The 20093-nt window shown below is 42.8% G+C and overlaps 1 long non-coding RNA gene across 3 annotated transcripts; it reads right to left on the bottom strand.

The window, feature by feature from the left end:
- Nucleotides 1-3068: 3068 nt before the first annotated feature.
- On the bottom strand, nt 3069-5568 carry LOC121998488. 3 transcript variants are annotated; one of them, XR_006116525.1, is made up of 4 exons: nt 5143-5568; nt 4450-4559; nt 4309-4376; nt 3069-3109 (listed from the first exon to the last, which is right to left on the bottom strand). It is a non-coding gene; the product is annotated as an uncharacterized LOC121998488 (long non-coding RNA). The 3 variants fall into 3 exon arrangements; XR_006116523.1 differs by lacking the exon at nt 4450-4559; XR_006116524.1 differs by lacking the exon at nt 5143-5568 and having other exon boundaries at nt 4450-5136.
- Nucleotides 5569-20093: the final 14525 nt, after the last annotated feature.

Raw genomic sequence — 20093 nt, 5'->3', positions numbered from 1 at the left:
GATTTGGAGTATAACCATATCACGAAGCATGCCAGTTGTCAGAAGATGTCTTTTGTCTGTTTCTACGAACTCCTTCCGGGAACCCGACCGGCCCACGTCCGACTTCCGTCCGACCGGCCAAATATGATGGTTCACTTGGGAAGTTTTTGGTAATGTGTTTTGTGGCGACCGTTAGCAGTATGTTTCATGCCTTCGGCCGAGCGTGCCGTCCGCTCGGCCCACGATCTTGTTCAATGAGCGCCGGAACCTCGACTTCCATAGGGGTGCCTTGTGCCATCGGCTAAGCACCGGGCGGTCGCCCGGTCGGTCAGCCCCCTTTCTCCGGTCGGCCTAGCTGGTCCGACCTTCTCCGATGGGCCGCCCGGCTCTTTGACTTCCACGTGGCGTTGACCCCTTACAACGAGGGTCCCCTGTTCTTATCGCCGGATCAACTAAAATGCCCCACTCCTCCTTATTTCTCCTATGCCCTTATGCTACATCCGTATCAATATATATAAATAAATATAAATAATTATATATAATCTAATATACACCCTCAAACGCATGATACTACAGCTAGAAACATTGAGAGTTTGTTAAACAATAAATAAAAACGTAAAGTGGAATATACCTTGGTAAATATATCAGTCATCTGTAGATTTGAAGGAACGAAAATTAATGTGATGATGTTAATATAAAAATAATGACGAGTAATGTGACAATCAATTTTAATATGATTCTTCAGCTCATGAAAAACTGAATTGCGTAATTTGAATATCACTTTGATTATCACAATATAACAGAATAGGTTAACGAAGAGAAATACTCATATCCGCAAGCAACCAACGTAACAAAACTATCTCACAAGTAGTTAAGGTCATAACATGATACTCAGCTTCTGTAGAAGATTTAGAAATAATATCTTGTTTCTTACTCTTTCAAGAAATAAGGGAATCACCAAGAAAAATGCAAAAACCAATGGTAGATTTACAATTCATAAGATCACCAGCCCAATCAACATCAGATTACGCACACAGCTCCAAAGATGAAGTAGAAGGAAATAAATAATTTTGAAATTGAGTGCCCTAAAAATACTTGAAAATAAAAAGAACAACAACCCAATGAACTATAGTTGGTGCAGCGACAAACTGACTAAGTACATGAATAGCATCCACGATATCTGGACAAGTCACGGTGAGATAAACCAAATTAACTTCCAACAATAGTTTGATACAAATTACAATCCGACAAAGGTGAGCCATCAGATGGAAAATATCGAGCAATAATCTCAATAGGAGTATCAACGACTCTATTATCAGTAAGATGTGCACGCTCAAAAAGATCAAATATATACTTTGACTGAGATAAAAGATATCATTTTGGGGAATAGGCGACCATAGTGCCTAGAAAGTGGCGTAGTATACCCAAGTCTTTCATAGCAAAAAAGAACGAGTCAATTCAGACTTCAAGGAAACAATTTTATCAGAATCATCACTAATAATAATCATGTCATCAACATATAATGATAAAAGAATACGATCTGCACTTATACATTTGACAAACAATGCTGAATGATGATTACTAGGATAAAAATCAAGCTAAGTAATCACTATAGAGAACTTCTCAAACTAAGCACAAGGTTCTTATTTGAGACCATAAAGCGCTTCACGAAGTATGTCAACTTCATTAGGTTGGTGTGAAATACTAGAAGGTGTCATATAAACTTTTTCATGAAGATCGCCATTTAGAAATGTATTCTTGACATCCATATGAGATATTCTCCATATTGGGATATGCCCCGATGTAGTGTGTGCTAAAACACGTTTCGTAAACATGCACAACAGAAAATAAAACAATAATAATTCCTAAATTATTACATCACACGCACCATATATACTCATACAAGGATACAACATGTCAAATATTAATGCATAATTAAAATTTTATGGAAAGTAAATTTACGCTACGTGTACCTTACGGATGACCTGTAACGAGAAGAACATCAACCGTAGCGACGTTGTCGAACCTTGACTCTATTTGTATCCATGCCGAGCTACTCAAAACAACTCCTTGAGTGCAATCTCTTTCGGAAGTTACTAGCCACGAGTGAAGAAGAGGGATCAAGAGGAAGAGAAAAAGGAAGAAAAACACACAAGGAAGAGATTTCTTTCTTATGGTGGTCACGACAACAAGGGGAAGGGCTTCTTCTTGTTGGCGGCGACAAAGAGAGAGGGGAGAGGGAGAGGAAAAGAGAAATTGAGTTAAAGTTTTCTAAAAATCACTACAAGAAAAAAGCTAATAGACAATGCTTTAAAAGCGTTGCCTATGTAGCTAAAAAAACGTTGTTAAAAGTCTGCTTAAAGACAACGCTTTAAAAGCATTGTCGTTTGTAGCAAAGACAACGCTTTTGCAATGCTTTAAAAGCGTTGTCATTTTTTGCAAAGACAACGCTTAAAAAGCATTGTCTTTTTTAAGGACAACACATAAAGAGCGTTGTCTTTTTTAAGGACAACGCATAAAAAGCATTGTCTTTTTTTTAGCAAAGATACACAACGCATAAAAAGCATTGTCTTTTTTAGTAAAGATAAGAGGTTTTAAACTGTTGTCTTTTAATACTAAAGATAAATAAAAGATAAATGAAAACGAATCTATTTCAATCAACAACATATTATTAAATAAACAACCAAGATAAATATACAAATTATTATCCTTACACTTCTATAACAAACATAATTTCTTGCCTAAAAAAGAAATTTAAATTAGGACACTCAAAACTACTCCTCTCGACTACATCTTATTGCATGAATTTAAATGATCTTAATAGATGGTACTTATCATCTTGACTTGAATGCTCTTTACTCATTGGCTTTAACCATCTTCTCGCTTAAATCCTAAAGCCTTCTTAATAGTTCTTCATCGAAGTACTTCCCAGTCACACCTTTAGGGTTCAGATGCAGTGTCACATAGCATGTAGTTGCTGCTCTTGTAATCATCCATACCTGGGCTATTTAACTGGAGTTTCTGAATACCTCCATTCATTTTCAAAATATCTGAAAAAATTTGGAAGGCCCATAAATTATTAGTCTGTTCCAAGCAATCACTATTAATCATTCTTCCTCTTCAGCTTCCTCTGCAAAAATTGTAAGGTCGTTAAAACATTTATAGAAAGTAAATTTGTTAAATGCAGACAGGAGTTTGAAAAAGATTGCAGGATAGACCTTCGATTATATCCATTAAAATGCAGTGTACAATTTAATTCAGGAGAAGGTTGCTTCAACATGGAACCAGCTTACCATCTAATTTGATCTATAACAACAAATTTATTGCTTTCTTTCTTTATCACTCTCATTCATTTCATCTAAATGCTAACAAAGTATGCTACAAAAACTATGCTTTAATTCTGTTATAGTTCTTAATCCCATGATCAGTCTTCTGTGAGTTATTTAACATATATTGCTTATATCAGACCAGATGTTTAGTTTCCGTCATACAGCTAAAAATTAAAAGGCATAGTTTTGCTTGAGTTCCCATCTACCCTATATTTTTTTTTCAGGTCATGTCGCAACAGATGTTTCAAAGGAAATCAAATTCTCCTACTAACTACTCAATCCTATCTGCACCAGGACCTACAATTACAGGGGAATGTGTTTTGTTTTAGAATGACAATAGGAGAATAGCATAATATGCACCCACCTGCATGATCTAGGGACAATGGGGTGCCCCATCAAAACAAATCAACCACCATTCTTCTTTAGGATATGAATAGGCTCAACTTTTACCTAACTGCAAGCATTTTATTTCTTGCATATGCTCTCAGGCAACATAATGGAGGAGACAAATTCACCAAAAGGGACTTTTGGAACATTTTTCTAAAGAAAAATTGTTAGCATCATTATATGGGTCTCAGATGTAGGATCAAAGAATGAAAGTTACATAAAATGTGGAACCGCCACATCAGCGGCCCCCCTAGAGCCGGTCCCACGGATATGGAGGGAGGTAAATGCAGGTACACAGGTGGAAAGTGCATAGCGGAGACGTTAACCCCAGGCAGTGACACCCCGGGGATCGACCCCTGGACCTTTCAGTCACAGAACCATGCACTCCCCATCTGTGCTACGCCCTGGGGACAAAGAATGAAAGTTACATGAATGGTCTTCTTGTGATGCATTGTCGTCTTACAGATACATAAAGTTGCCTAGTTTATCACCTTAGCAAGTCGATAGTATGATAATTCACTTATCACGGTATGCAAGAAGTATCAGCTAAACAAAGGAGCTCAGAAGCAATGAACAAGTGTAGAGGTAGGGATAATAGAAAAAACAATCTTACCAAAATTGTGTCATTTCACTTGAGGGAATTTGTTTCGACAGAGATTCATAGAATATCCTCAATGGTTCCTAACACCAAAGGAACTATTCAGCCAATTGCAAGTAGCAACAAAGGAGAATTATATGTTTGGAAATCACAAACCTCTTCAGGAGGATCATGCTTCTGGTCGGGTAAAGAATACACTTTCTTCACGGTTTATACCAAGGCATCGACATATTGAAAAGAGGAAGTGCATCCAAGATTTAAATTATCTTTGAAAGAATATAGGACTGAACTCAATTTTCCCAAGTACTATTACTTTCTCTAAGTACTAATTACATAATAGCATTGTTAAACTAAAAGGATGAAAGCATATGTTCAACTTAACAAAACTTCCTAACTGACAATTGCTTACCACAACATTTGTAGTTTCAAACATATTATAACTTGAAATTTGGCTATGGCATGTTCTACAAATTATTGAAATGCTAAAAGCCATTGTTGATGTCGCAGTACGCTTATAAAGCATAAAAGTTCAATGCATCAACTCATATAATTTTTTCCTTCCATTGAAAAAAATGCAAAATCAGCAATAGATAAAAGCTGATAACAACAACCAAAATAGACATATTATCATATATTTTAGGAAAAAGCAAACATAACAAAGAAAATAAAAAATGAATGAGAACCTATTGGAATTGGGAAAATAGAATACTTCTACATCTAATACAAGCAACAATATTCAAAGACATACAAATACATTTACAACATAATAGAAGGGAAAAAAAAGAAATCACACATCATTAAATTTAATATTGATATGGGAATAGAATGAGGAAGAGTCGTGTGACTCACTAGTCGCATGAGAAGAGCCTTTTCCAACGGTGTCGGTTGTCCTAAACACCTCAAGTCGCTGAAGAGTGGCAGAGGCTAGGTCACGGGACGTGTGGTGCTTTGGCGAAGATGTAGGTTTTTGTGGGGGCTAGGTTTTGGGAGGAGATGGAGGTTTCCGGGAGAAAGAGGCTAGGTTTTGGTGGAGGCTTGGTTTTGGCGGACAGAGGATATGACCAGAGGTTTTGGCAGAGAGATGGGGGCAAGCAAGGTTTTGGCAGAGCAGAGGTTTTCGCCGAGAAGAGCTTTTGGTGGAGAGATGGGGGTGAGCAGAGGTTTTCGCCGAGGAGGTTTTCGTCCAGAGGAGAGATCGATGGGGGCGAAAAGGTTTTCGTATGTGAGGAGATCTTGTGGAGGAATTAAGCTAAGTTTTAATTTAATAAGGTTGTGGGCACCGTATTTAGTATTGTAGATAAACAAGTTTTATAGACAACGCTTTTTTATAAAAGTGTTGTCTTTCACTTAAAAAAAAAAATTATTAGACAACATTTCACTTAAAAAAAAAATCATTAGACAACACTTATTTAAAAAACATTGTCTTTAATAAAAACTAAAAATTATAGACAACGCTTTTAATAAAAAGTATTATAAAATTAAAAAAAAAAGACAACATTTTTTAAAAAAAATGTTGTCTTTTAAGTGTTGTGTAATCCAGATTTTCTTGTAGTGTTCGGGAGTCCGGGAGGTATCCGGGCGCCCTAAGGCGGAATTTTATCCCCAACGTCGTTGTGCCACGTGGAGTTCACTTAGTTGGCTCGCCTACATCATAGTCGAGGCGCCCTGAAGGTTCCAGGCGCCCCAAACCTCCTAGATTAGGAGGGTCAAGGCTGAAGCTCCAACAACAACTCAGAACTCAAGATCTGCTCTTCTGTGCTCCTGCGACGCTGCGAAAGCTCTCCGACGAGGCGCTTTTCCTTTCAGTTCTTGTATTTCGTTGGTATATTTTTCGTTTATTAGCACTCCTGTACTTAGTTTATAATACTTATCGAATTGCTAGTAAATTGCCCATCGAATGCACTCTTGTGTGCGGGCCTTGGAGTAGGAGTCGCCAAAGGCTCTAAACCAAGTAAATCGACGTGTCTTCTTTGGCTTGCTTTTTATTTTCCGCTGTGCGTACTAGCTTTCAATTTTTTATTCGCTATTCACCCCCCTCTAGCGAAACTAACGATCCAACACCATCCACGTACACCCTCCATGAGGACTCAGGCATGTGCTTTTATGGCAGACCGAGGTTGATACTAGATGTCAAATTCACTGAGCTCAGTAGTCCATTTGATTAGCCGGCCGGAGGCTTCGGGATTGAGCAGAACTCGGCCCAAGGCGTTGTTGGTCATCACAATTATGGTGTGGGCCAGGAAATAAGGTCGGAGCCTTCGAGCGGCTAGGATCAACGCATAAGCGAGCTTTTATAGACTAGTGTAGCGAGACTCAGCATCTCAGTGGATGATAGATAAATCCAAAGCGGCTCCGCGATAGTTGGTTTGGCCAGAATGGGCAGGGACCTAAGATATTGTTTGAGCTCCTCGAAGGCCTGATCACACTCATTGTCCCATTGGAACTTGGTCGCTCGTCGTAATATCTTAAAGAATGACAGACTCCGGTTGGACGACCGGGAGATGAACCTTGATAGGGTCGTGATTCTTTCGGTCAGCCTATGTACTTCTTTCATATTGCAGGGCGGTGGCATGTCCTGGATTACCTATACTTTGCCGGGGTTCGCCTCAATTCCTCGCTCGGTGACAATATAGCCCAAAAAATGCTCGCTCTTAACACTACGTTGGCTAGCCAGGTCGGAAATTGAATCTCCCTAATGTGTCCGGCCACTAGCAGCTTGTCAACTTCGGCGTGGATGATCAAATCCTGCTCGGCGCTGAAGTCGCGCTTCCTTAATTTGCTTGACTGGTCGAGCGTCTGGCCGAACGTGCAGTTCATGTAGTGCCACGCTCGGGTCGACTCCAGGCAGCTCGTGCGTCGACCAAGCGAATACGTCGTGGTTCCATCGCAGGCAGTCGATCAACTCCTCCTTTTGCTGTTCTGGCAGATCGGAGGCTATGAAAGTAATAGCTTCTGATCGACTCGGGTGTATCTGTATTTCCTCCTTGTCGTCGTACACCAGCGTGGGAGGCTTTTCCCCGATGACGTTCACTTCCATCCGTGGGCATTTCTTGGTGACTCTAGCTTCTTCCTTGACCATTTCAACGTAGCAACGCCAGGCCGCCACCTGGTCCCCTTGGACCTCGCCCCACCAGCTTCCCGACAGGGAATTTAATTTTTTGACAGTAGATTGACACTACTGCCTGAAACTCGTTGATGGTCAATCGGCCTAATATCACGTTGTACGCTGAGGGCGCATCTACCACAATGAAATACGTGGTGTGTGTCCTAACCAGTGGCTCTTCTCCGAGTCCTTACTTGTCCGATTGGCAAGACTTCGTTGCCGGTGAAACCGTACAACGGAGTCACCATGGGCAAGAGTTTGGCCTGATCAATTTGTAACAAATCAAATACTTGCTTAAAAATAATATTTATCGAACTTCCTGTGTTGACGAAAGTCCGGCGGATGGTGTAGTTGGCGATTACCACCTTGATGATCAGCGCGTCATCATGAGGGACCTCTAGTCCCTCCAAGTCCTTGGGGCCAAAACTGATTTCTGGCCCTTCTGCCTTCTCCTTGCTGCAGCCCACCGCATATATTGATAATTGTCGTGCGTGGCTCTTCCGAGCTCGATTGGAGTCTCCTCCGGTCGAGCCACCTGAGATCATTTCGATTTCTTCGCGGGAGGTGTTTCTCCTATTTTCCTCCTCCCGTGTAGGGTGCCTATCCCGATCAGTGGAAACGCGAGTAGGGCTACGGTCTCGCCGATGATGCCCTTGTTGGTCGCACGCCTTCCGACCATCGGTCCTTGCTTGGTTCTACGTTCGGGATGTTGCTCTGGGGTGGGCGACCGGTGTCGGTATTCCCTCCGCTTTGGTCGATGCACATTAGGATCGCCACGACACTCCCAGGTGTTGTGCGTTCCTGACTGGTGGAATTTACAGAACATTAAGGTCCCTTTTTTGCTCTTCTTCTGCAGATTGGCCTCCACATGTACTGCATGTGTCCTAGGCTCGGGATACTGTTGTACTCCCGTGGCCTGGGGTCTATGCGGGGGTTGGTGGTTGCTGGGCACCCTTCGTTCGGACGATGCGTGGGGCTCGGCGGGTGCTTCTTTTCTGTGAGTCGCCTGTGCTTCTTCTACGTTGATATATTCCGTGGCCTTCTTCTGCGGATGGGCGAAATCTCGTGGTGGCTTGCGGATGAGTGACCGAAAGAATTCGCCTTCTATGAGTCCCTGGGTGAAAGCGTTCACTAATACCTCCGGGGAGACTGTTGGTATATCCATCGCCACCTGGTTAAAGCACTGGATATAGGTCCTGAGCATTTCTCGAGGACCTTGCTTCAGCGAGAACAAGTTGACGCTCGTTTTCTGATGTCGGCGGTTGCTCGCAAAATGGTGCAGGAAGGCAGCCCGGGAATCCTTGAAGCTACGGATGGACCCGATCGGCAGCCTGGTGAACCATCGCTGAGCAAGCCCCGATAAGGTTGTCAAGAAGACCCTGCACTTCACCCCATCGGTGTATTGGTGCAATGCAGTGGCGTTGTCGAACTTGGCCAAGTGGTCGTCCGGGTCAGTACTCCCATTGTACTCCCCGATCGCCAATGGGGTGTAATGGCAAGGTAAGGGATCCTCCATAATTCCTCGCGAGAATTCGTCATCTCGTGGGGCTTTCCCCTTCCTGGCATCCCTTTCGGGCGCCTCATCTGACGAGGAGCCCCGATCTCGACGGGCTCGGCCTCCTTCCTCCGAGGGTGTCTGGAACAACACTTGGTGAAAGGGGATCGGCGCGTTGGGCGCTGGTCCGAACGTGTCAGACTTTTTGCAGATTTCCTGATCGGCCATGGGTTCAGTTTCGCGACCCTGTTCTCCAGGTTGGCCAGATCCTGAGATGGTTGGCTCTTGTGTCGGTCGTTCGGCCAAAACTCGTTGCTGCTGCTCCATCGCCCTCGCCACCCCGGCATGGATCAACTTTTCTAATTCTTCTGTCGTCAGCATCACGATCGTAGGTTGTCCGGTTTCTTCCATCTTCTTCTCCCAGGTTCAGGTTGAATTTCCCACATACGACGCCAATTTGATCCTGCCCCGAAGTCAAGAAGATGGCAACCAGGAACTAACGCTGAGGTGGCTCTTCGTCTGCACCGATGATCATATATCCTGCAACCACAAGTTGTTAGTACCAAGCCGGGAGGGGGTTTCCGACGACGGCCCTCCGACGCTCAAGTCACACACCGGCAAGCAAAGAAAGGAAGTGATGAATAGTGGCTTCAAGAGATGTTTTCTGCGTACCTCCGCGGAAGGCGATCTCCCTTCTTATATAGAGCCTCGACGGGTGGATTGCACACTTCCCGAGTGGACGCGCTTCCCCAAACTTTCCCCAAAAGCTAGCATCGAGAAGGTGTCCCTGACACCTTACCATAACGGGGCGAGCATATCTCTGCATAGGCGCCGGAAGCTTCTCCCGTACGATTCTCTATCTTGTCGGTCGATTTTCTGTCCATCTACGTCGCTCGTCGACAGTACTAACTCCCAAAATGATGTAGGCACGCGCCCCTACTGTTCCTGTTTGTCGGCTACTAGTCTGATCGGGCTCTCCTCGATTAGTTCGGTTGGTGTGCCGAGGCTGATCAGCTAGAGTATCATTTGCCTTTGTGCGCTGCAAGTTCGATCGTCTCTCACTGAATCCTATCGGCCGATCGGCAATGGAGAACTTTCCGATCGGCTGGTCAATGAGTTGACCCCCCCTGACCTTGACGCCTACCGAAGCCCCGAGCTTCCTCGGAGGGGGTTCCTAGTGACGATCCTCCGACGCTCAAGTCACACACCGGTAAGCAAAGAAAGAAAGTGATGAATAGTGGCTTCAAGAGAAGTTTTCTGCGTACCTCCGCGGAAGGCGATCTCGCCCTTCTTATATAGAGCCTCGACGGGTGGATTGCACACTTCCCGAGTGGACACGCTTCCCCAAACTTTCCCCAAAAGCTAGCAGCGAGAAGGTGTCCCTGACACCTTACCATAACGGGACGAGCATATCTCTGCATAGGCGGTGGAAGCTTCTCCCGTACGATTCTCTATCTTGCTGGTCGATTTTCTGTCCATCTACGTCGCTCGTCGGCAGTACTAACTCCCAAAAGGATGTAGGCACGCACCCCTACTGTTCCTGTTTGTCGGCTACTAGTCTGACCGGGCTCTCCTCGATTGGTTCGGTTGGTGTGCCGAGGCTGATCGGCTAGAGTATCATTTGCCTTTGTGCGCTGCAAGCTCGACCGTCTCTCACCGAACCCTATCGGCCGATCGACGATGGGGAACTTTCCGGTCGGCTGGTCAATGAGTTGACCCCCTTGACCTTGACGCCTACCGAAGCCCCGAGCTTCCTCGGAGGTGGGCCCTCCTGAGTCCTTCCTTGGTCATCCCCGTATCATTAATATTTAAAATTTTCTTTCAATTTTAATTTTATTAAGTTAAGATTTTTAGTATTTAAGTTTTTATTAGTTTTTAAATTTGAATTGATTAAACTGTTTGAATTATATTTCTTTAAAAGTTTATCTCTTAATTTTTTATTAACGGTTAATTTTAAATTTTCTTTAATATTTAATTTTAAATTTTCTTTAATGTTTAATTTTGAATTTATTAAATTCAGTTTTGGTTTTATTTTATTAACTGTTAATTTTAAATTTTCTTTAATATTTAATTTTGAATTTTCTTTAGTGTTTAATTTTGAATTTATTAAATTCGATTTTAGTTTTATTGAAATATTTGAATTTATCCTTTTCTTTGTCTTTTAAGTTTATATTATTAGTTGAATTTATTAGATTAGTTTTATCTTTAAAATTTAATCTTCTGTTAATTAAATTATCTTGGTTTTGGATAGAATTTTCTAGATTGATATTGTCTAGGTTATTAAATACTTTATTAAGGTATTTATTGATTTTATCTAAATCTATTTTCTCATTTTTAATTTAAATTCAAATTTATTTTAATGGTTGAATTAATTATTTTTGAATTTTTACTTAATTTTAGATTTTCTGAATTATTTGAATTGATTTAGTCATTGTTCTATTTGACTAAGTGAAGGTTGATGCTGATTTGATCAAGGTCTTGATTGACTTGATCAGAATCTTGCTTATTTTATGGTTTTGAATTTGAATCATGTAAATTTAGATTATCATGTACCATACTTGAGATAATTTCATACTTATCTAGATTAGCATGTAGATGATCTAAACTACTACTCATAGGGGTGTTTTTGTAAATTATACTAACCTCAAGCGCATCTCCTAATTCGGTAGGCTCTTCTGTTGGATTTGACTTGAGTTTGGATTCGATTTTGACTTAATCGTTTAACTCCAATGGCTCCTCGTGAAGGTTGGTCAGGCAGGTCCAAAACTCGTGGGCATCCTTGACCTTTCCTATCCTGCAAGTAACTTTGTCAGGTAATAAATCTGAAACTAACTTTATTACCTTTTGGTTTGCTTCCGAGTTTTGTGTTGATCTTCTCGGTGCCATGCCACCATCGAAGTCGTTCATGAGGATAAAAGTTTCCATCTGCATCCTCCACAGAATGAATTCATGTCTCTTGTACATCTCATATGGAGGTGGTTCGTGAATGCTTCATCCTTCGACTTGAGCCATTTAAGGACTGATGATAGAAAACTAAAAAGATGTGTTAAGACTTGGTTTTGGATTAGCAGTGCTGGAGAAAAAAATATAGTATTTCACTAATTTAAAAAAAAATATTAATAAAAAATATTATTTCAAATTTGGGTAAATACGATATTTTGCTAATACTAACCAACAGTGAAAAAATAACAATAAATTTTTAAAAAGTAATTTTGGAGGGAAAAAACAAAAGGCGTAAGGATATTTTTTAAACACAAACGATATTTATTTTTCTTTTAAAAAGAACCTCCCTTGCTCGATTGGTGATTGTATCAATTCAGAGCGATACTTGCTCTGATATCACTTGTTGAATCGTTTAGTTCGCTAGAGGGGGGGGTGAATAGCGATCGTTAAAAAAAAATCGTTATTAAACCGAGTACGCAGCGGAAAAATAAAAGGCACAACGCTAACACAAATCAATTTTACTTGGTTTGGAGCCTTCGTCGAGTCTACTCCAAGGTTTGCACTCGTCGAGTGCTTTTTTTGGGCAATCACTAATAATTCGTAAGATATTACAAACTTAAGTACAAGAATAATTAAAACAATACCAACAATACAGAAAAAGAAGTTGAATCGCAGGTTGTCGGAGGAGCCTCGCAGCGTCCCAGGAACAGAGTGCAACAGAGCAGTCGTAGAAGAAGTTGTTGTGAGTAGCTCTGGAGGAAGGCTCCTTTTACAGGAGTGCTCTAGGCGCCCGGATCCCTTCCGGGTGCTCGGACTGTGACATCGACCGGTCAATCAGCACGCTCCACGTTTGCAATGAGATAGACTTTTGCCTTCCGGGTGCCCGGATCCCTTCCAAGCGCCCGGACCACCATTTTCCATACACTTGTTTTCTGCAAGAAAATGTTAGTCCAAGGCAAAATAAATAATACTACCCTGCAAAACCAAGTGTTAGCACAATTATAGTCAATTAGAGTAGTAATTAGATTCCGTCTCACCGAAACCGGAATCTAGTCACGATCTCAACTTAGATTCTCGAAATGGTTCTAAGTTGGATCGACACCTACTGTTCTCTCGAATGGGGAACGCGTCCTCACCAATTCACTCCCCTCCAGTGATTTACCTTAACTTACCTGTCAGACATCCGGTCAGCCCGTCGACCTGTCTGGACTGTTAGGATCTTAGATGGCTAGAGGGGGGTGAATAGCCTCTTAAAAACTTAAACACAAATTTCTACAAATAAACTTGTTAGCACAGCGGAAATAGGAAACTAAAACAAGGAGGAAACAAGCACACTAAACCAAGGATTTACGAGGTTCGGGGATAACTTGCCCCTACTCCTCGGCGTGTCCGTAAGGTGGACGACCCCTCGATCTTCGGTAGATCGCACCCCGGAAAAATTCCGGCTAAAGATCCTCCTTCTCAGTGGAGTAACCTCTCCACAAAGTCTCAAGAAATATATATGTTAAAGCACAAGACTTACAGAACTCGGTGGCAAAGAAGAATGAACTATCGCTTACAACCACGCGAGGATCAGTGGAAACAGAGAACTCACAGACAGCAGTTTCTCACCCGAGAGCTCAAGAACTTAGCACACCTCAACGATCAACAAAACTTTTTTTTTCTTACTTGCTTCTTCTTCTTTTCTCTCGCTTTTTTACTGCTTCTTAAGTCCCTGTCCTCTGCAGTCATGGATCGTGGTCAATCTGCACAGAATCATCGCTGCAGCCAATCCCTCTTCCTCCTTACTGGTTCTCTGAACTCACACCAATGAAATCACAGTCTTCACTGGTGTCTTCTGAGCTCGAACCAATCACCAGGAGTCAAGCGGATCGCAGCCAGATCACACCAGTAGCCGTTGATGCCTCAAATGCACCATGCGCCACGAATCACAGCAGAAAGGTCATTTGTCGTATTCCTCTTATGTACTTAATTTGAAATTAGGCTTGGAATGATACCTGTTATCCTGCAAACTCAAAAGCTAACAGCACAGAGGGTTATATGAATCAGGCAGATAAAATGCAGTGGAGGAATTACAGAAACAAAACTGATTGTGTATGTGGATCGGTCACCAGACCGATCCATGGACCGATCAGGACATATCCTGATCGGTCCACAGCTTGTCTGATCGGTCGTGGAGACAGATCAGGCTGCAGGTGGATCGGTCTCCACGACCGATCCCTACCTTCTTCTCTTCGCAATACCATCTCCTAATCGGTCCGAAGACCGATCAGTTACCACTCGGTCTAGGATGTTTCTGATCGGTCTGGACCGATCAGCACTCAGTGATCCATGGAAACTTAGTTTCCGGATCGGTCTGCCGACCGATCCAGCTTTATGTGTCTGGATCGGTCTACCGACCGATCCAATGTACCATGGAATCATTCGACCTAATCCAGGAGAACAAACTACGAGCCCTCTCGGGCTTGTCCGGTCCGAGCGAGCTCGAGCCCTCTCGACCTGGTCCGGAGAGCGAGCTCACGAGCCCTCTCGACCGTCGGGTCCGGAGAACGAGCTACGAGCCCTCTCGACCGTCCGATCCGAGAACGAGCCACCGAGCCCTCTCGACCTAGTCCGGAGAATGAGCTGAGCCCTCTCGGCCTAGTCAGGAGGCAGGCTGAGCCCTCTCCGACTTCGTCAGGTCGGAGAACGAGCTCGAGCCCTCTCGACTTCGTCCGGTCCGAGAACGAGCTCAGGAGCCCTCTCGGACCTAGTCCGGAGAGCGAGCTACGAGCCCTCTCCGACTTCGTCAGGTCCAGAGAACGAGCTACCGAGCCCTCTCTGACCTAGTCCGGAGAACGAGCTCTCTCCGACTTCGCGTGCCAAGTTTCCAACTTGGACTTTTCCCTTCCACTTGATCAACCTTGATCACTAATCAAACCGTGTTTAATTAACATCTGATACAAACTTAAATCCGTGTCAACATCAAAACAACAGCCAGGTCAGACTGTATCAACAATCTCCCCCTTTTTGTTGTTTGACAACACGATTTAAGTTTAGATCAGAAATGTTCTTATTTTCATAATTTTAGGGGAATCAAGATCCTCCCCCTAAGATGGATACACCACTAAGTCAATAACGGGAATCAAGATCCTTCCCGTTATCTTCTCCCTAAAATCAAGCCTTCATACATCTCTAAACTTAGGTGTCCTCTCCCCCTTTGTCAAACACCGAAAATGTGCAAATGAGGTGACAAAACCCAAAAGGCTCCCCCTTAACCCATACTGTCTTTTTCTTAATGCACCTAGAGTTCCCTCTAAGTGTATTATATGACAGTAAGAAAGAGATAAGATACAATCAAATCATGGCATAGGAACAGCATATTAATATGAACTGAAGCATAAGGAAAAGCAAGAGATAGACAAATGAATAGCAAAAACATATGAGTAGCATAAGTATCCATGTCAGACATAGAGATCCAACAGATAGCAACCAAAATACAGACAGGCAAAGTGACACACAGAATGTATCAATCAATATCCTCAACAGGAGGAACCTCATCATCATCTGCAGGAGGCACGTAACCCTGAGGCGGCATGCTGGAGCTCGAAGGTGGATGGCCCGAGAAATGCTGCAGAGGTGGGTAGTTGGCCATCCAGCCCAGAAGCAGCTGCTGCGTCACCAACTGCTGACTGCGTAGATCATCATAGCGCTGGTCGATCCGAACGCGCAGTCCATGGAGCTCAGCAGCCAGTAGCTCATCGTGCTGATTGAAGCGGCTCTCTAGCTCAGCGATCTGCCAGCGCAGATCAGGATCGGCCTCATCAGCAGCAGGAGGAGGAGCAGCAACCTGTCGAGGAAGTGCCCGTGGTAACTCTCCCAGTCCTCTCCCATCCTTCCACCGAACAGCCCCATTCTGTCCCAAGATACCGGACTTGGAAAATGCCCGTTTTCCAAGTCGGCAATCCTGTCTGACCATCTTCACTATCCTACCTTTAGACACATCTATCTGAAGGGTCTCGAGCCAATCTGTAATGATATGCCCATAAGGCATATAAATGGTGGAGCTGCTAGGCTGAGAATAGGAGATGATCGAAGAATAGATGCTGGACATAATGTCAAAGTCGAGACGCCGACGCAAACCATAGAGCATCAAACAATGATAGGATCGGATCTCTGCTAGAGGTTTGGATGTGATTGGAAGAAGACAGTTTGTGACTATCTTAAAAAGAATATAGTCAGGTGGAGATAGTCTCAGAGCCGCAAAAATAGGAAACTCAACATCCAACTCATCCAGTCCATCTGGTCTAGGATGACCGAAGAAGTACTCATAGATGGAATCAGGTGAGACATCAAATGGAGGAGGTAAAGGATGGGGTAAATCAGGATAAATGGAAAAAAGATCTCCTGAACACATTCGGCAACCTAAATACCCAAAGAATTCTATGATGGAGAAATCGATAGTCCTTTTAGCAACTCTGGTTCTATAAGCACCATCACTGCCCTGATGAAGATTGTTGTAGAATTCAGATACTAGGTCATGGTTGATGTCCCTTTCAAGGTAGACTAACGAGTCAAGTTTGTAATATGCCAGGGTTTCGGATACAGAGGGACAAAACTCATCCATGTACTTTCGATCCACAGATCGACATGGGAGCAGCTTGAATGTCCTCTGTTGAAATGCTTGTTCAAACTGTCGGTTCGGGAATCTTGAAAAAGAGGAAGGTTGAGGTCGGGAGGGTGCCTGGGACTTGGACTTCTCAGCAGATGACTTAGACGTACCCTCACCGGCTGATTTCTTCCTAAATAGGTGAAAAATGGGACATGGTCGGGGCAAATGGGAGTCCACGGGAGCCACAGAGTCGAAAACCGAGACAACACACACAACACACAGAGATACACTGTGAAAAGAAGCTAAAATGCCAAAAATGAACAGATTTCGGGGAGAAAGGAAGTTACCTAGGCGCCATTTAAAGCTGTCGGAGAAGATGAAGAGAAGAGTCGGGACTGAGGAGTGGTTCGGCTAGGGTTTTCGGCGTGAAATGAGAGGAGGAAGGATTGGGGGAAGTTAAAGGGGGGTGATAAGATCATAAGATCGGACGGCTGTCCGATCAGGAGAAATCCTGACCGATCAGGGAACGTCCTGATCGGTCAAGGAGGGTCCTGATCGGTCGTGGAGACCGATCAGGAAACCTCCTGATCGGTCCCCGGACCGATCAGAGGTGGATCAGAGGTAGGAGCCTCCTGATCGGTCGTGGAGACCGATCAGAGAACCTCCTGATCGGTCCCCGGACCGATCAGGGGTCGATCAGAGGTCAGAGCCTCCTGATCGGTCGTGGGGACCGATCAGGGAACCTCCTGATCGGTCCTCGGATCGATCAGAGGTCGATCAGAAAGAGCAGAGAGGTGGAACTTCCCTGATCGGTCGTAGAGACCGATCAGATATCATCCTGATCGGTCCCTGAACCGATCAGTGTCTGATAGTCAGTGATTTCAGCCTCTGAAATTCGTATCGAAAGCTCTGAAACTTGGTTCAACAACTTCCAAGTTCATAACCTAGGATCTGAAGAGCCTACATATTATATTCAGTGATACCAATGGATATTTCCTAATGATGAGCTCTAATGATTTGAAATTATTTAGGGCTCAAAAGTTTCAGACACTTCATAACAAATGTGTTGAATCTCAAGGTTTCAAAACCAGAGAAGTTTGTTTTGTTTGTTTGCTGAAACTATGATCTATAGTGAACCAAGGTAATAAATCTGACTCAGGCTATTAGTTCAAAATACATCCTTGCTATGAGTAGTTACAAGTTTGTCAAAATATGTCAAGGTTTCTTCACCAACTTGTCCTATTTTCAATCAAAATCAGGAAGATATCAATCAAGGGCATCAATCAACACATCAACAAGGTTAGATGATTTCTAGACACAGGTCCAACCAAGATTCCTTAGTTGGAATATATGAGTAAGATCTAGGAGCCAAATACACATGAATTATGTAATGGCCTTCCCCATACTCAATTTATGTCTCTTCAACCTAATTATTCAAGGGATGCATGATACATTTTGAATAATTTGGTTGATCCTAGCATCTCACCCCATTTCTAGCAAACAAAAATATTTTGTTAAACCTTATAGTTTGTGTGAGATGTCCCCAAGTTACCCAAATTAATTTCCCAATTTCTCTTGTAGTTTTAGTTGTCCTTATTGATCATGATGTGGTCAAAATGACTTATTGAGCCAAACACATTCTCAATTCCCTCCTTAAATGACTAAATTCATTTTCCGGAAGGGGTTTGGTGAAAATATCGGCTAGGTTTGACTTTGACTCAACATATGTGAGTGCAATGTCTCCCCTAGCTACGTGATCTCTAATGAAGTGATGACGCACTTCAATGTGTTTGGTCCTTGAATGATGGACTGGATTTTTCGTTAGGTTTATTGTGCTAATGTTGTCACACAACACTTGCACTCCTTTATATGAAAGTCCATAATCTTCTAGAGTGTGAATCATCCACAACAATTGTGATACACTCTCTCCCATGGCAATGTATTCAGCCTCGGTCATGGAGAGAGCAACACAATGTTGCTTCCGACTTGACCAACTAATCAACGATGAACCTAAAAATTGGCAACCCCCACTAGTGCTTTTCCGATCCAATTTACATCCAGCATAATCGGAATCGGTATAGCCTATCAAATCAAAAGACTCCGTACGAGGGTACCACAGTCCTACTCTAATTGTGCCCTTGAGATATCTTAGAATTCTCTTAACTATAGTTAAATGAGATTCCTTGGCACAAACTTGATATCTAGCGCACATGCCCACAGCAAAAAGTATGTCCGGTCGACTAGCTGTGAGATATAGAAGACTACCGATCATGCTTCTATATTGCGTTAGATCAACTGGTTTCCCACTCTCATCATTGTCAAGACGAGTGTTTGTCGCCATTGGAGTGGATACTTCCTTAGAGTCACTCATTTTGAATTTTTTGAGCATCTCTTGAGTGTATTTCGTCTGATGGACATAAATTCCATCTCGAGTTTGTTTGATTTCAAGTCCAAGGAAGAATGTCAATTCTCCTACTAGACTTATCTCAAACTCACTTTCCATGTGAGAAATAAATTCATTCAAATAGCCCTTGTTATTTGAGCCACAAATTATGTCATCGACATACACTTGGGCTACAAAAATATTTTCACCATCTCTATGCAGAAATAGTGTTGGGTCTATTTGGCCTCTTACAAAACTCTTTTCTAGTAAATATGTTGACAACCTTTCGTACCAAGCTCGTGGTGCTTGTTTAAGCCCATAAAGTGCTTTCTTGAGCTTGTACACGTGGTTTGGAGCTTCGGTATTCACAAACCCCGGTGGTTGTTCAACATAGACTTCTTCTTTAATAAAACCATTTAAGAAGGCAGATTTAACATCCATTTGATAGAGCTTGAAACCTCTATGTGCATCAAAAGCTAGCATCAAACGAATGGACTCTAATCGAGCCACGGGATCATAAGTCTCATCATAATCGAGACCTTCGACTTGACTATAGCCCTTGGCTACAAGTCTTGCCTTGTTTCTTACAACTTCTCCCTTTTGATTTAATTTATTTTTGAAGACCCATTTAGTTCCAATAATGGTGGTCTTCTTAGGTCTAGGAACTAAGTCTCACACTTGGCTCCTTTCAAATTGACCTAACTCATCTTGCATAGCTATGATCCAATCAGGATCGCGCAATGCCTCATCAACTAATTTTGGTTCAATCTCTGAAATCAATGCGACTTCATTAGACTCATTTCTAAAGAATGACCTAGTCCTAACCCCTTGTTGGATGTCTCCCACAATTTGGTCTTGGGGATGACTAGTGGCTATCCTAGATTGTCTTGGTGTTGGTGGTGCCTCATGAATGATCTCACTAGGCACAGGCAAGGACTCAATGTCAGGCAAAGGATCAGATTGAGTTCTTTGTTGCCTTTGCTCATCATCATCAGAGTCAACTTCGACTCTTTCTATGTTTTGATCATTCAAACTTAGCCTTCTAAGTTCAAATTGAATTTCTCCTACATCCCTTGATTGATCATTTAAGTTAGGGATTTCTTTAAAAGCTACATCAGAGGACTCTTCAATCAATTTAGTCCTATTATTGTAGACTCGATAGACTTTGTTGGTGAGCGAGTACCCGACCAGTATCCCTTCATCAGCTTTGGCCGAAAATTTTCCAAGATGGTCCTTGGTGTTCAAAATAAACACCTTACAACCAAACACCCTAAGATGTTTAATT

This window comes from Zingiber officinale, chromosome 6A (genome assembly GCF_018446385.1).
Source record: "Zingiber officinale cultivar Zhangliang chromosome 6A, Zo_v1.1, whole genome shotgun sequence".
NCBI lineage: Eukaryota > Viridiplantae > Streptophyta > Magnoliopsida > Zingiberales > Zingiberaceae > Zingiber > Zingiber officinale.
This window is presented reverse-complemented; position numbering and strand designations above follow the sequence as displayed.